Source organism: Lynx rufus, unplaced genomic scaffold (assembly GCF_022079265.1).
Source record: "Lynx rufus isolate CCGP_SWC_20201006 ecotype Redwood Valley unplaced genomic scaffold, mLynRuf1.p SCAF_9, whole genome shotgun sequence".
NCBI lineage: Eukaryota > Metazoa > Chordata > Mammalia > Carnivora > Felidae > Lynx > Lynx rufus.
The window spans coordinates 16768239-16784737 of NW_025814897.1; the positions used below are offsets into that span (position 1 = coordinate 16768239).

Sequence of the window (16499 nt, forward strand, 5' to 3'; positions counted from 1 at the left end):
CTCTCAAGGAGTGACATGAATTAGGAAGGACGGGATTAAGTTAGCATGTGTGACGACTAAAGCAGTAACTTACTAAATGGTATCCCTGTAGCCTACCTGCCACTCCTTTGACTCTGTTGGCTTAGATTCCAGGAACCCTCATCTCTCACTTAAAATTATACCCACATCATTGTTCGTATTACCTTTACTATGACAAATTACTCAGGTTTGGTCCAGAGTACCAGTCTTTTCTTGTTAAAAAGATCTCTGGCGATTGAATTCAATCTGTGGGAACCTTTGTAACTCCTAGGTTTAAAATTTTTTTTTTTTTCAACGTTTTTTTATTTTTGGGACAGAGAGAGACAGAGCATGAACGGGGGAGGGGCAGAGAGAGAGGGAGACACAGAATTGGAAACAGGCTCCAGGCTCCGAGCCATCAGCCCAGAGCCTGACGCGGGGCTCGAACTCACGGACCGCGAGATCGTGACCTGGCTGAAGTCGGACGCCCAACCGACTGCGCCACCCAGGCGCCCCTGTAACTCCTAGGTTTATAGGAACGTGAACTTTGTTCCTTTAAAATATTTAAATTTTATGACTTTTGTTAAAACCCTGACTATGTGGGCTATAGCTAACTGGTGATTTTGTATTGCTAAGTTTTTAAAAAATAATTTTCCTTTATTAGGTACCAGAACTTAAAATTTAATTTTAACATCTACAGTGAACTAGGTTCTAATTGTAGGAGGTGAAAAGGGGAGTTAAGCTCTCAGTTGAGGTACTGTGTTAGATCGCTTAATAGAGATATGTACAAAATGCTGTGTGAACACAGTTTGGCCTAGCAGCATCAGAGAATTTGGCACAGAGGAAGTGTTATTTGAGCTAGGTTTTAGGAGGGCAAGTAGAAATTTCCTAGTCAGTGAAATGAAGAAAAGGCCTTTAACACAGGGGCATGAAAACATAGGCTCTGTATGTTGAAGGAAAGGGAGCAGTCTACTTTAGCTAGAATTGGGGAAGATAAGTGAGCTGGGAGTACAGGGTGAAGTCAGGTGGTAACTGTTCTATTACTTCTAGACAGTCCCCTATAGATCATACATACGCTGCCATGATTTTTAAGATTTTTTTAAAGAGCACTGTTACAGTGAAATTATAGATTTTCCAGTCTTAGAGCATACTGAATATTTAACTTTTTTTTTCAATGTTTGTTTATTTTTGAGAGACAGAGACAGAGCATGAGTGGGGAGGGGCAGAGAGAGGGAGACACAGAATCTGAAGCAGGCTCCATCCAGGCTCCAAGCTCTTGGCACAGAGCCCAACGTGAGGCTCGAACCCATGAACCATGAGATCATGACCTGAGCCGAAGTTGGACGCTTAACCGATGGAGCCACCCAGGCGCCTGTTAACTTTTTTTTTAAACAATGAAATGTTCATCTCTGAGTGACAGTATGGTGTACTAGTTAAGAGGATGGACTCTGAAGCCTGTGTTTGAATTTTAACTTGGCACTTAGCTCTTTGATCCCTCAGTTTCTTCATCTGTAAAATGAGATAATAGTAGTACTTTCCTTGTAAGGTTGTTGGGAATTATTGAGTAAAGGTTGAGAGCTTAGGACAGTGATTGGCACAGTGAAAGTGATAAGTGTATTAGCTCTAATTTTAATCATCTTCCTCATTTTCTTCACTCTAAACATAGCTTATTGTACAAGGCTGAGTATTCGTGACACTGCCAGATCCTAATGAAGTATATAGACCGGTTTGTCCTAACTGAATGGCCTCATACTATTGTTTCAAGTTCTTTTGCAATTTTTTTTTAACCCAAAGGCCATGAGGTTTTTACTTTTTCCTTTTTTTGTTTAAACAATGTGCACCACGATGGTTCAACAAGGAAGCAAATGCTATGAATACGAAAGCTGCAGTTGGCAATATACCCCATCTAGAACCCAGGGAAGGTGAATTAGAAGTGGTAGTCATTCTAGTTAAACAATCAGGTAACATCATGACGAGTCGGTTTGCAGCATCAAAATTGTCCATTTAAGTTTCTTTCTTCTTAACGATCAGAGGTCCCACGTTGTCTCAAGTCTCTTCATTGCGTTTGTGTGAATCCATCACAGACTGGGAACTTTTTGGACCTCCAGCAGTGGCAGTACACGAGCTTTTATTTCCCAAATCTTCCATGTCAAAAGCATGTACTACCTTAGGGTTGTCTTTCTGGATGTGAGGGTTCACCATAGATTTGTGGGATGATCTTTTTTTAATGTTTATTTATTTTAGGGCGGGAGAGAGGGACAGAGACAGAGTGCGAGCAGGGGAAGGGCAGAGTGAGAGGGAGACACAGAATCCGAAGCAGGCTGCAGGCTCTGAGCTCCAGATCCCGACGCGGGGCTCGAACCCACAGACTGTGAACTCATGGCCTTGAGCCGAAATCGGACGCTTAGCTGACTGAGCCACCCAGGCGCCCCTTGTTGGATGATCTTGAATGTAAAATCTTTTGTGAGCCAGATAATCCAGTCGCAGCTGTACTGGCAGCAATAGTAACTGCTGCCATCCATTCAACTCGCTGGAAGCCAGACACGTGGTGCCGCTGCTTGCAAAGCGTGTGCACGGGACACTAAGCACAAACGGGCTGTCGCGGAGGGCCCTCGTTTGCCTTTTTTTTTTAACTTTACTGTTAGTGTGCCTGATACTTTACCCCAGTATTCCTGGGGAGTATCAGTTTTATTCTCCATAATATAAAGTTTTTAATATACTATGGGTTTAATACAGCAAGATTTGTACAAGTTATATGTAAAGTGAGAATAAATTTCAGTTGAGATTCAGGTTTTTTTTTTTTTGTAATGAAGGAAAATGGCTTTACTGTATGACCTTTGTGATCTGTATTTTGGTTTCTTAGAGGCTTTTTTCCTAATCAGTTTTGGGTTTTTTTTTTTTGTTTTTAGTTTATTTTGAGAAAGAGAGAGAGAACGAGCGGGGGAAAGGCAGAGAGAAGATGGGGGACAGAGGATCAAAAGCGGGCTCTGTGGGGGAAAGGCAGAGAAAAGGTGGGACACAGAGGAGGCAAAACAGGCTCTGTGTTGACAACAACAAGCCTAATGTGGGGCTTGAACTCCCGAACCGTGAGATCATGACCTGAGCCGAAGTCAGATGCTCAGCTGAGCCACCCAGGTGCTCCTTCCTAATCGTTTTTTTATTTTTTTAAAGTTTATTTATTTTGAAAGAGAAAGCATGAGGGAGAGAGAATCCCAAGCAGGCTCTGCACTGTCAGCGAAAAAGCCTAATGCAGGCTCCAACCCACGAACTGTGAGATCATGACCTGAGCGGAAGTTGGATGCTTAACCGACTGAGCCACCCAGCGTCCCCCAGTCAGTTTTCACATTGAGATGTTAACATATCATAAAATTCACCCTTTTAAAGCATGTAATTCAGTGGTTTTTTTAGTATGTTCACAAAATTGTGTCACGTCCCCAGTGTCTAATTTCAGAATGTTTCCATTCCGTCAACAAGAAACATCATACTCATTAGCAGTCACTCTCCATTCCCCACTCCTGCTCCGTACCCCTGAACCCCTGACAATCACAATCCTTTCTATCTCTGAAGATGTGCCTGTTGTAGGTGTTTTACATAAGTGGAGTTCTATAACATGTGGCCTTTTTTGTTTGGCTTTCGTAGCGCATGTTTTCACAACTCATTCATGTTATAGTGTGGTTCAGTACTTCATTCATTTTTAATGGCTACATAATATCTGCTTGCATGGGTATATCACATTTTGATTACAGACAGCTTCGTTTCCACGTGACTATAATGATAATGCTGCTATGAACATCTGTGTGCAAGTTGTTGTGTGGCCATGTTTTCTTGGGTATATACCTGAGAGTAGAATTGCTGAGTCATATGGTAACTTTTTTGAGAGAAAGAGAGTGCACTAGTAGGGGAGAGGAAGAGGGAGAGAGATAATCTTAAACAGGCTCCGAGCCTAACCTCAGGCTCCGTGAAGCTCCACGAAACTTGGTCATCTCATGACTGAGATCCTGACCTGAGCCAAAATCAAGAGTTGATTGCTCAACCATCTGAGACACCCAGGCACCCTCTACGTTTAACTTTTTGAGGAACTACAAGACTGTTTACCGCAGCAGCATTTCACATTCCCCCAACAACGTACAAGGGTTTCAGTTTCTTACCAACACTTGTTATTGTTTTTGTTTCTGATTATAGTCATCCTACTAGGTATGAAGTAGGTATCATTGTGGTTTTGATTTGCATTTCCTTAATGAGTAATAATGTGAACATGTTTTCATGTGTTTATTGGCTGTCTGTATATCTTTTTTGGAGGAATGTCTATTAAAATCCTTTGCCCATTTTGGGTTGTTTTTCTTTATATCGTAGAGTTGTAAGGGTTCTTGACATATTCTGGATACTAGACCCTTATCAGATATATGATTTACAAAATTTTATTTCCATTCTGTGGGTTGTCTTTTACTTTCTTGTTAGTATCAGTTGAAGTACAAACGATTTTAATTTTGTTTTTTTATTTAAAAAAAAATTTTTTTTTTTTTCAACGTTTATTTATTTTTGGGACAGAGAGAGACAGAGCATGAACGGGGGAGGGGCAGAGAGAGAGGGAGACACAGAATCGGAAACAGGCTCCAGGCTCCGAGCCATCAGCCCAGAGCCCGACGCGGGGCTCGAACTCACGGACCGCGAGATCGTGACCTGGCTGAAGTCGGACGCTTAACCGACTGCGCCACCCAGGCGCCCCTAAAAATTTTTTTTTTTAATGTTTATTTTTGAGACAGAGACAGAGCATGAATGGGAGAGGGTCAGAGAGAGAGGGAGACACAGAATCTGAAGCAGGCTCCAGGCTCTGAGCTGTCAGCACAGAGCCTGACCCGGGGCTCGAACTCACGGACCATGAGATCATGACCTGAGCTGAAGTCGGACGCTTAACCAACTGAGCGACCCAGATGCCCCCAAACGATTTTAATTTTGATGTCCACTATTTTTTCTTTGGTTACTTGTGCTTTTGATGTCATGGCTAAGAAACCATTGCTTAATTCAGTGTCATGAAGATTATGCCTGTGATTATTCTGAGTTAACTTCTGTATATGGTCTAAAGGTAAGTGTCCAACTTTATTCTTTTGCAGGTGGGTATCCTTTAGTGCCAGCACTGTTTATTGAAAAGAACACTCTTTCTGGGGCACCTGGGTGGCCCAGTCGGTTGAGCATCTGATTTTGGCTCAGATCATGATCTCATGGTTCGTGGGTTCAAGCCCCATGTCGGGCTCTGTGCTGACAGCTCAGAGCCTGGAGCCTGCTTTGAATTCTGTGTCTTCCACTCTCTCTGTCCCTTCCCCTGCTGGTGCTCTGTCTCAAAAATAAATAAACATTAAAAAAAAATAAAAAGAGAAAAAGAACACTCTTCCCCATTGAATTGGCTTGATGCACTTGTCAAAAGTCAATTTACCATATGTAAATTTTTATTTTTAGATGTAAATTTTATATGTAAATTTAAATTTTTATTTCTGGATTCTTTCTGTTCTTTCCATTGGGTATGTGTCTTTCCTTATGCCAGTATCTACACCGTCAGTTTTTTTTCTTTAAAAAAAAAATTTTTTTTTAATGTTTATTTTTGAAAGAGAGAAAGAGAGACAGTGTGTGAGCAGGGAGGGGCAGAGAGAGAGGGAGACACAGAATCCCAAGCAGGCTCCAGGCTCTGAGCTGTCAGCACAGAGCTGGATGTGGGGCTTGAAACCACGAACAGTGAGATCATGACCTGAGCTGAAGTTGGAAGCTTAACCCACTGAGCCACTCAGGTGCCCCCTACACCATCTTGATTACTGTAGCTTTGTAGTAAAGCTTTGAAATCAGGAAGTGTGCTTTGTTCTTTTTCAAGATTGTTTTGGTTATTTGAGGTACCTTGAGATTCTTTATGGGTTTTAGGATCAGCTCATCAATTTCTACAAAAAGAGTGGCTGTAATTTTGCATTGGACTGGAAGATCAATCTGGGAAGTATTGCTATGTTAACAATACTAAGTCTTCCAATCTATGAACATGGGATATCCTTCCATTTATTTAGGTTTTTTTTTTTTTAAAGTCTTTGAACATTGTTTTGTGGTTTCCAGTGTACAAGTTTTTCACCTTGGCTCAATTTGTTCCTAATATTTTATTCTTTCTGATGCTGTTAAAAATGGAATTGCTCTTCTGATTTCGCTTTTGGATACTTTATTGCTGGTTTATAGAGCACAATTGATTTTTATGTATTGATTTTATATCCTGCAACTCTGCAGAACTCATTTATTGATTCTAGTAGGGTTTTTTTAAGTTATTTTTTTTAATGTTTATTTTTGAGAGAGAGAGAGAGTGGGGAGGGGCAGAGAGAAAGAGGGAGAGACAGAATCTGAAGCAGGCTCCAGGCTCTGAGCTGTCAGCACAGAGCCCGATGCGGGCCTTGAACTCACGGACTGTGAGATCACGACCTGAGCTGAAGTTGGACGCTTAACCGACTGAGCCACCCAGGCGCCCCTGTTCTAGTAGTTTTGTAGTGGATTCCTTAGGATTTTCTACAAACAAGATCATGTCATGTGCAAATAGAGGAAATTTTACTACCTTATGGATAACTTTTATTTCTTTTTCTTGCCTACTTGTGTTGTCTAGAACCTCATGTTGAATAGAATTTATGTTGAATAGAAGTGGTAAGAGCAGACATCCTTGTCTTGTTCCTGATATTAGGAGGAAAGCTTTCAGTCTTTCACCATTGAGTATGATGTTTAGCTGTGGGATTTTCAGAGATGTCCTTTATCAGGTTTGAAAGTTTTCTTCTATTCCTTGTTTAGTGGGGTTTTTTTTGTTTTTTGTTTTTTGTTTTTTGTTTTTTTTTTTTAAATCATGAAAGGAAGTTAACAAGCCTTTCATGCTTCATTCCTGGTTTTTCTTCTTTGGAGAGGGAAATCTGTGGACTTGTAAAATTCTAGAAAAAGTGAATATGTTAAATTGCATTAAGGGCAAGAATGCAAGTAAGCCTGAGGAGTAACTGAAACCAGGGTTGGCAATGTGCTGGGATTCTATCTGCGTTCTCTCAATGCAGGTTAATGTCTGAATTAAAGGAAAATCTGACCTCTGCTACATCCAGGATTTACATCTTAAGGGTTTCTGCTGTAGCAGACCATCTGACTCTTAGTTTCCGTTTTGATCTGACTTGCTAGAGATCAGTTGATTATCCCTGAACCAGTCAACTCCAAAGAAAAGGCAAGTGCTGGGATTCATCCAGCGTGGGCCAGGTGTCACCTCTAGATGAACCTGTGGCTTGGGGAGCATACTTATTCCCCTCAAGCTGTATGCACAAGGGAGTTTGTTCTTAGACTGAAAGTTGAAGAGCTGATCCCTTCAATATGCTCTGCATAAGTATATCTATCAATATTTAATATAGTTGCTTCCTGTTTTTGTTTTAGAGAGGATATTGGATGAAGTAACTTCCCTAAAGAGAAATTTGCCCTTGTTTTTCTTAGACTTCATAAAAACGATTTAAGCAAAAGCTATAAGCTGCTTTTTTGTCTTTGATCTGTAACCCTGGTTTTTGCACCTGTTTTCTTTCTTGCACAGGATGTTATAGCAGAAGCTGAATGGGATATTGAGATGCAGCTAATTTTAAAACATTACCGTTTTGTTGTATGTACTTTGGAAGTAAGACTAAACTTTGTTGTACCTGTGCTGCCTTTTTAGTTATAAAGTTAGTATGCCAGATCTCACTGGTAGATGATGGCAGCTTAGATCTTTGTGTTGAGAAGTTTGGGCTTGGTGAGGAAAGATTCCCTCTCAGATTAGGAATGCATTTCTCTCGATTGGGAAAGGGGCAGCACCTCCTTTTCAATGCTGGGCAGAGAAGATGATGAATTGAACACAAAGTTGTGATGGCAGAGAAGGTAAGAAGTAGATAGTACTTGATGTGTTTTCAGGCTGGCATAACATGAGTTGTTAATGATTGGCTAGGTTTCTGGTTTGAGAAACGGGATAGATGGTGCAATGGGAAGCCATAGAGAAGTAGAAAAGGGGAAGGACCTGACCTGGTTGTTACTTTACAGTGATAACTGCTGGCTGCTCTGTGGGAAACAGATTAGGCCTGTGGGTAGCAGTGATGGGAGGAGAGGCGTACGTGACAAGGTTGTTGCTGTCAGCCACATGGGAGGTGAGACATCCTGGTCTGGGGAGAAAAGTGGACAGACAGGAGATGGATTGGAGCTAGAATCGAAAAGAATTGCTAGTGAATTGGACAAGAGGAGAGGTAGAAAAGATGACAGAGAAGGATCGATGATGACCTATAGATTTCTGTCATTAACTCTGTCAGTGGCGGCAGCATTTACTAAACTGGGGAATTTGGAGTCTAGGTGTGGGAAGAACTAAATCGGGAGTGGGGAGAATCAAGAGTTCCTTTTGGACTTGTTTACTTTTGAGCTATTTTTATGAGCGATCTAAGGCAATAAGTCAACCAGGCAATTAGCTGTGTTGGACATTGGAATTCAGAAGGAGAGGTGTAGATTACAGTTAGAAATTTAGTGGCTTTCAGAATAATATTTAAAGCCATGAGAGTAGACAGAATCATCTAAGGGGAGAGGAGTTGATGGTGGAGACTGAGAAAGAAAGAAACGAGAGAGGATAGATTGCAGTAGCCAGCAAAGAAACATTTAAAAACACACAAAAAAACCCTTTCTCTAAATAGAAAGTTGACAGGGGGCACTTAGGTGACTCAGTCATTTAAGCGCCTGACTCTTGATTTCAGCTCAGATCATGATCTCAAGGTTACTGAGATCAAGCCCTGTGTCAGGCTTTCCGCTGACAGCAGGGAGCCCACTTGTGATTCTCTCTCCCCCTCTCCTTCTGCTCCTCACTTGTTTGTGCAACACACATGCCTGCCCTTGCTCTCAAATAAACAAAAAAGGGCAAATAGAAATACTAAAAAATAAATCTAGTTTGCTAGTCCTAAAATAATTTTCCTTTGGACTAAAAAAATTGGCAAAAAAATGGAAAATTGGCTTTAGTGTTTCAAAGGAGGGTGCAGGAAATTGAGTGCACCCCTATCTGGTTGTGGTAGGAATGAAATTGGTTCAGCCTTTCTGGGGGCTGGTTTATATACAAAGATTTAAACTTTTGCTCAGCAGTTCCACTTTTATTTATTTAAGAAAAAAAAATTTTTTTACATTTATTTTTGAGAAACAGAGTGAGGCAACGTGTGAGTAGGGGAGGGGCAGAGAGAGAAGGAGACACAGGATCTGAAGCAGGCCCCAGGCTCCGAGCAAGAGGTGAGCACAGAGCCCGACGTGGGGCTTGAACCCACAAACTGTGAGATCATGACCTGAGCCGAAGTCGGAGGCTCAACTGACTGAGCTACCCAGGTGCCCCCAGTTCCACTTTTAGAGATTTATCAAAAGAAGTGAGAAGGGATTTGAATTAAAATATAAAACCATGAAACTCCGAAAAGAAAATCTAGGCAGTAAACTCATTGGTTTCCTGAGGCAAGAGAAACAAAAGCAAAAATAAACACCTTGAGAAGACCTCAAATTAAAAAGTTTTTGCACAGTGAAGGAAGCCATCAACAAAACAAAAAGGCAACCCACTGAGTGGGAGAAGATATTTGCAAATGATATGTCCAATATGGGGTTAATAATCAAAATATATAAAGAATTGCTACAACTCAATACCAAAAACAAATAACCTGACTAAACAATGGGCAGAGGACCCGGATAGATATTTTTGTGTTATCAAGAGTTAGAATAAGTTACCCAAGTACGTGTGGCTAGTTAAGTGCCAGAGCCTCTTTTTTTTTTTTTTTTTTTTTTAAGCTACTCTCCCAAATGTTTATTACTAATGACTTTGGTTTTCTTTGAATGTAAAGGAAAGGTAACTGTATATTCCATTCCAGACTATAGAAATGATCCCTTGGAGACCCCACTTTTCAAGTATCTTCTGAAATAGTAAACCACATAGACTCAGAGAAGTTAAAACATTTTTTTAACAGGCATGTCTTTTGAACACAAAAATATTCAGCAGTGCCATTTATCACAGGATTATGTCCTTACATAACAAGAGAAGGTCACTCAAATACTTCTAATTGGACATAAGCTTGATTATGCAAATAGAAGGAATATGAAGATCTCCTCCCTTGCCTCCCCTCAAAGAATCTGTGGTAACTTTTATGAAACCAGAACATTATAGCGAAGTAGGCAGTGAATGTCAAGTAGAATGTGTAAAAGCCTTTTTCTAATCACTTTGCTCTAATAGTGCCAACCAAGGCTTGCTCTAAAACCATGATACTTGTGAAGTGTACAACTGCATTTAAATGAGAACATCTTAAAGAACAAGCTCAAAAGCTGGCTGCAAGAATGCCTTTTTTGCCAGGCTGTTGTGTACAAAGTAGCAAATGCTTGCTAGGGATACCTAACTGTGTGAATTCTCATCCTGGCAACTTCTTTTTCTCCTTATACTTACTGTGTGTTGAAATACATGTTTTTTGTTTTGTTTTGTTTTTTCCAAAAGCTTAAATCCAGTGTTTTAAATTTGCCAAAGAAATGGACTAAGAAGACTTCGTTAGCATTTTTCTTTCCTCTTTGTTTAAACCCTCCCCCACCTCCTTTTACATGCAAAACACTCACCCAGCTTTAGTGTCTAATAAAATACACCTAGATGGTTGAAATCCAAGTTTAAGTACTTAGAGTTAGTATGTCTTAACTTGTTTCCATTCTTATTCTTAGGGCCTCTTCCCCCAGTTAGTCACATTTAATGTTTATTTTTGAGAGAGCGAGCGAGAGAGAGTGAGCGCGCGTGCGCAAGTGAGTGCGAGCGCTTGCAAGTGGGGGAGAGGCAGAGAGGGAGACAGAATCTGAAGCAGGCTCCAGAAACTGAGCTGTCAGCACAGAGCCCGACTCAGGGCTCCAGCCGGGAGATCATGGTCTGAGCCAAAGTCGGCCGCCCAACCCCGACTGAGCCACCCAGGCGCCGCCTCCCTCCGCCCCCAGTTATTTATATTTAGAATAGTTGACTTGTATAATCTTGGTGAAGTTGAACCAGATGATAGTGATCCTTTTCTTTGATTCTCCTGTTCTGATTTCAAAGAGCATGATTGAAAAGGGATTTAGGAGAGAGAATCTTCCATTGTTGTTTGTGTTAACAGTGAGTTAAATTCTCCACACGAACTTTGCGCAGGGGTCTTTAGGCCTGTGTATGTGTGAATATCGTCTATTTTACTTTTTAATCACTGGATCAAGATTTTGTAGATTAAATCTTTACTTGCAGATCCTGAATGATTATTAAGTCCCTGTTTTATAGCACAGTTTGTCAGTCATTTCCACTCAGCGGCACACTTACGTATCAGGAAACATGGCATGTTGAGCCGTGATGTTTTGGCACAGTAGAATTAGGTGCTAAGCGGGCTGACGGTACGTGTGAGCTGGATTGCCCAGATTGGAGTCCTCTGCCATCAGCCGTGTGTAATGGCCTTAGACAAGTTACTGCTCTTTGCCTCAGTATCTCACTTAAAGGTGTTCTCATAGGATTATATTATAATGTTATAATCATATTATATTAAGTTAATATTATATATAATTATATTTATTATAATAATTACATATTACAATAATAAATATTATATAATATGTTATTATGAATTATATATAAGTTGTATATTATAATAATATGTTATAAGTTATAATTTTATTATATTATAAATATTGTATTTATAATATATCCTGTTAGTTGTCATATTATAATAAGTTAATATTTAGAAAACTCTTAGAAAAATGCCTGTACACAGAAAACAGACCTAAGTATTTGCTTTCTTAAAAAACAATTAGATACACAGTCCTCAAATTATGGGAAGGAGAAAAGTATTCAATGTCCTATCCATTGAATTATAGACTTGAAAATGGTTAAAATAATTTTATGTCATGTGTATTTTACCATAATTTTTTCAGAAGAAATCTCATAATTCAAAAACTACTGAAGTCACTTTTGAAAACTTGACTCTCAGTAGACTCCAGATGAATGTCAGGCTGGAATTCATGCATGGAAGGATGACAGGTACACAGATCCCCCTGTTCTCATGGTGTCCTGTGGAGAGAAGTGCTTAGGTTGGGGCATGCGACTGAGCTCCAGGAAAGAGACCCTACCTCCCCAACCCACCCCTGAGCTCTCTTTATGGGGTTGAGTGTGATGAATAAGGTAAAAAGTGGGATTCGGGGAACCACCTGTTTCCAGGAACTGCTGAGAACCAGCTGCCTGGTACCTAGAGACTGTGGGAGCCCTTGGGAAGATGTTTAGGAGAAACTCTTCCTGTCAGGGAAGGAGGAGCCCTTGGTCTTTGTTAGCTCATTGCTAAGCTCATTGCCAGAGAGCATAGGATGATCAGTCAGGAGCCGGAGTCCGTTATCTACGTGAGATGATGGTGGCTGGGACTAAAGTGGTAACTGGACTGTGATGGAGATAAAGATGACTCCATAGGGGCACCTGGGTGGCTCAGGTGGTTGGGCATGTGGCTCTGGATTTCCGTTCAGGTCATGATCTCGATCTTGGGGTCATGAGATTGAGCCCTGTGTCAGGTTCCATGCTGGGTGAGGAGCCTGCTTAAGATTCTCTCCCTCCCTCTCCGTCTCCGTCCCCCCCCACCCCCCCCCCCACGCTTATGTGCACACTCTCTCCCTCTCAAAAAAAAGATGGCTCTATAAAGGGAACCTTTTTGTTTTTGTTATTTCTGTATGCAGTTGTTAACAGTGAATTATGGTAATAGATTTGTGACGCTAAACTATCCTTGCATTGCTTGGATCAACCCTAGTTTGTAATGATGTATAAATGCTTTATTGGATTCTATTTAACAATCGTTTACAATTTTTTCATCTATGTTAGTAAGTGAAACTAGCATAGAATTTTTTTCTCATGGTCTTTTGACTATGCAAGTAATCAAAATGAGTTACTCTCTTTCTGTATTTGTGACCGTTTGCAAAAATAATTAGTTTTTGTGGGGAATATTCAGTAAAAATTCTTCTGTAGTACTGTTATGGTCTAATGTGCATGCTTGTGCATACATGCATGCATAACTATGTCTGTGTGTGAGGGCTGGGGAGGGGGTTTTTGATGACTACTCTGTTTAGGGGTTGTGGTTTACTCAAGGTTTGAAATGAAAGTCCATTTCCCCTAAACTTAACGTGTTTAAGAACAGTGCTCGCCATATAGTAGGCATTCACTGTTTATGGAATGAGTAAATTAGTAAAGGTTATTGGAATAGATTTCATTGTATTCTGTTATTAAAATACCTTCTATATTTTTATTTGTGTCTAATTGTGTTAGATTTTAAAAGCTGGTACATTCTGAAGATTTTATTTTACCAATTCATCATGATAGGTTTAAGATTTCAGCTTTCAAGTATCTTACATTCTACTCAAGACACATTTGTGATTTTTTTCTTTATTTTTCTTCATTTGTGAACATACCTCTGCACTTTGACAATGTTGACGTTTTATCATATGTGTCTTGCTTTACCAAATTTAATGAACACAGTAGATATGGTTTACTTTTGCATGGTGGCTCTAATATACAGGTTCCATATGATTTTCCTGTTGGGAAATATGAATGGGTGGTAGAACCCCTAAAATTTTAGAATATAGGGAGATGCGCTAGGATGCTAAATGCATTTTCATCAAGTCTATAAAAGATACTGAGAAACAAAGACTGGGTCCAAAGAGATGGCATTAATTTCTGCCTTATGTGAAAACAAGTAGAAAATCATGATTTTCTTAGAAAGGTGGCTCACTTGGGACACCGGCTGCCCATTGTTTCAAGACAACCTTCCACATGGATTTGTTCTGCTTTTTATAAAAGAAGTCTGCCACTCATGTTCCAACTTCATCCCACCTTCCCCCACACTCCTCCCAAAGGGAGACACACGCTCCACGTTTTTTCTTTTTTTTTTTTTCTTTTTTTTTTAAATTTTTTTTTTTCAACGTTTATTTATTTTTGGGACAGAGAGAGACAGAGCATGAACAGGGGAGGGGCAGAGAGAGAGGGAGACACAGAATTGGAAGCAGGCTCCAGGCTCTGAGCCATCAGCCCAGAGCCTGACGCGGGGCTCGAACTCACGGACCGTGAGATCGTGACCTGGCTGAAGTTGGACGCTTAACCGACTGCGCCACCCAGGCGCCCCGCTCCACGTTTTTTCAAAACGCCATCATTTCAGTTGGATTGTCCTGTGTGAGGGAAGGAACAGACAGGCCGTTCCATTCCCAGTCGTGTCAACAATCCTGTGCACATCTGCTTCCCTGCCTCTTTCTCAGGCGGCTGGCTAGATGTCGCCGTGTTAATATCTTTCGGACACCTCACACTCAACGTGTCAGAACACAGAATGTGCCCTTTGCACTAAGCAGACCAGCAGCTGCTGCTTTGTTCCTAGCATTGGTATCACATAGTGGTGATAGGCCCGAACTGCTAGGATTGGTTATAGGCTTTTTCTTTCAGCCTTGGGTTTTTCATCTGTAAAATGGGGATAATGGTTCAATCTATCTGGCAGGATTGTAAATGAGAATTAACTAAATAGTAAGATACATAAAGTGCCTGACACATAGAAAGCCTTTAATAAAAGTGTTAGCTTTTATTACTATAAAATATTAGTATATTGTATATTTATTACTATAAAAATGGGAATAACCCTATCCCAGTTGCTCAGGCTCAGAGTTTCCTGTTCACCATCTCTTCTATTCAGTCATCTCTTCTTGATTTTACTTCTGCAATATCTCTCAAATTGGTCTTTCAAAAATACATACATATACATATGTGTGTGTGTGTGTGTGTGTGTGTGTGTATATATATATATATATATATATATATTTCCTTTTTTTTTTTTTTTTTAAGTAATCTCCACACCCAACACGGGGCTTGAATTCATGATCCCAAGGTCAAGAGTTGCAAGCTCTACCTACTGAGCCAGCCAGGCACCCTAAATCGGTCTTCTTTTACTGCCCATGTTCAGGCTCCCGTTACCTTTCTACTGTAGTATATCCTAACTGATGTTCCTGCTTTTGTCATTTCTCCTCTAATTCACTCTTCAATGCCGCTGTTATTTATGGCCTTAAAACCCATTAAATATGACTCCTGATTGCAGACCTTTAATGACTTCCCACTGCATTTGTCCTGTCTCCCACCCAGCTTGCTAAATCTCCATTTTGAGTTTTGCCCGCGTTTTCAGTTCTGTCGCAGGCTCCCATGGTGGTGATACACTCCAGCCATCCCGGTCGGGTTTACCAGTCTCCGAGCTCTTCTGTGGAGTCTTGGTTCACTCCCTCGGCCTGGAATCCCTTTCTTTCCCATCGTTGGAAGTTTTATGGATTCTGTAAAGCCCAAGAGGTCTCTAAATTTTACTAGTTTTAGTTTGTGGTTCTCCCACCCATGTTCTTATGGCACTTGGTTTTTACTTGACTTTAGTACTTACTAGAGTCTTCCTAAGTGTGCAAGTCTGCTTTGCTAACTAGACAGTAGCGTCGAGGAAGACGTTCTTTCCTATGTCATAGGAGTTGTCTTCGTTGATGGTTTCTCAATAAAGTATGTTAAGTTTGATAAAATACTGCTAATACTATATACTACATATATACTATATATACACCTTTACATATATAAACTGTATACTAAATACTAATTCGTAATACTAATAGCTAAAACACTAATACCAGAGTTGTACAGAGATACAGAATTGTGAGCTTGAGGATTATATTTCATGGAAAATACATTGAAGAGAATGGCAATGATGAAGATTTCTCTAGTTTTGATCCCTTAGAAGCATTAGATTCAGATAGTTATAGAAAATTCCATGTTCTTTCCCAAGTTTTGAGGATAGCAAAGTTTAGTAGCTACTCTGTATTTGTTGGGAAAAACCATGTATTTAAACGTCTAATGTCTAATATATTCAGGAGGTAAATAATTAATGCTAACCAGATAGACTTTCTGCATATTTGATTAGATTCTATTAGAGCTATCTCCTCAGTATAATTTGTTCTGTCTGTCTATAATGTATCCATATATTAAAAAAATTGTTTTTTTACATTTATTTATTTTTGAGAGACAGAGCACAAATCGGGGAGGGGCAGAGAGAGAATGAGACACAGAATCCAAAGCAGGCTGTAGGCTCTGAGCTGTCAGCATAGAGCCCAAAGTGGGGCTCGAGTTCACTGTGAGATCATGACCTGAGCTGAAGTCAGATGCTTAACAGACTGAGCCACCCAGGTGCCCCATATATCTTTATATTTTTAAATTTATTTTTTAAGTTTACAGAATGAGCTTCCTGAAAATTGCCTGGTGGTTTTGTCATTTGTTAGTGGGAGGATATGAGAAGTTTTGGAGATTTCTGCATTATGTTACTTACGTGTTTGTGTATTCTTTAAGGAACTGGTATAGAGAAGTAGTAATCAGTTCTCAGGATTAATATGCTTTTAGCTGCAGACAAATGCTTCAGTGTATATAATAACTTATATAGTTACCTTTCAGAACTTGGTTGAATAAATTCAGA

At 40.1% G+C, this 16499-nt stretch overlaps 1 protein-coding gene across 1 annotated transcript in view; it reads left to right on the forward strand.

The window, feature by feature from the left end:
- The window catches only part of CBL (Cbl proto-oncogene), an 85350-nt gene that overhangs the window by 22206 nt on the left and 46645 nt on the right, over positions 1-16499 (forward strand). The window lies entirely within an intron of this gene.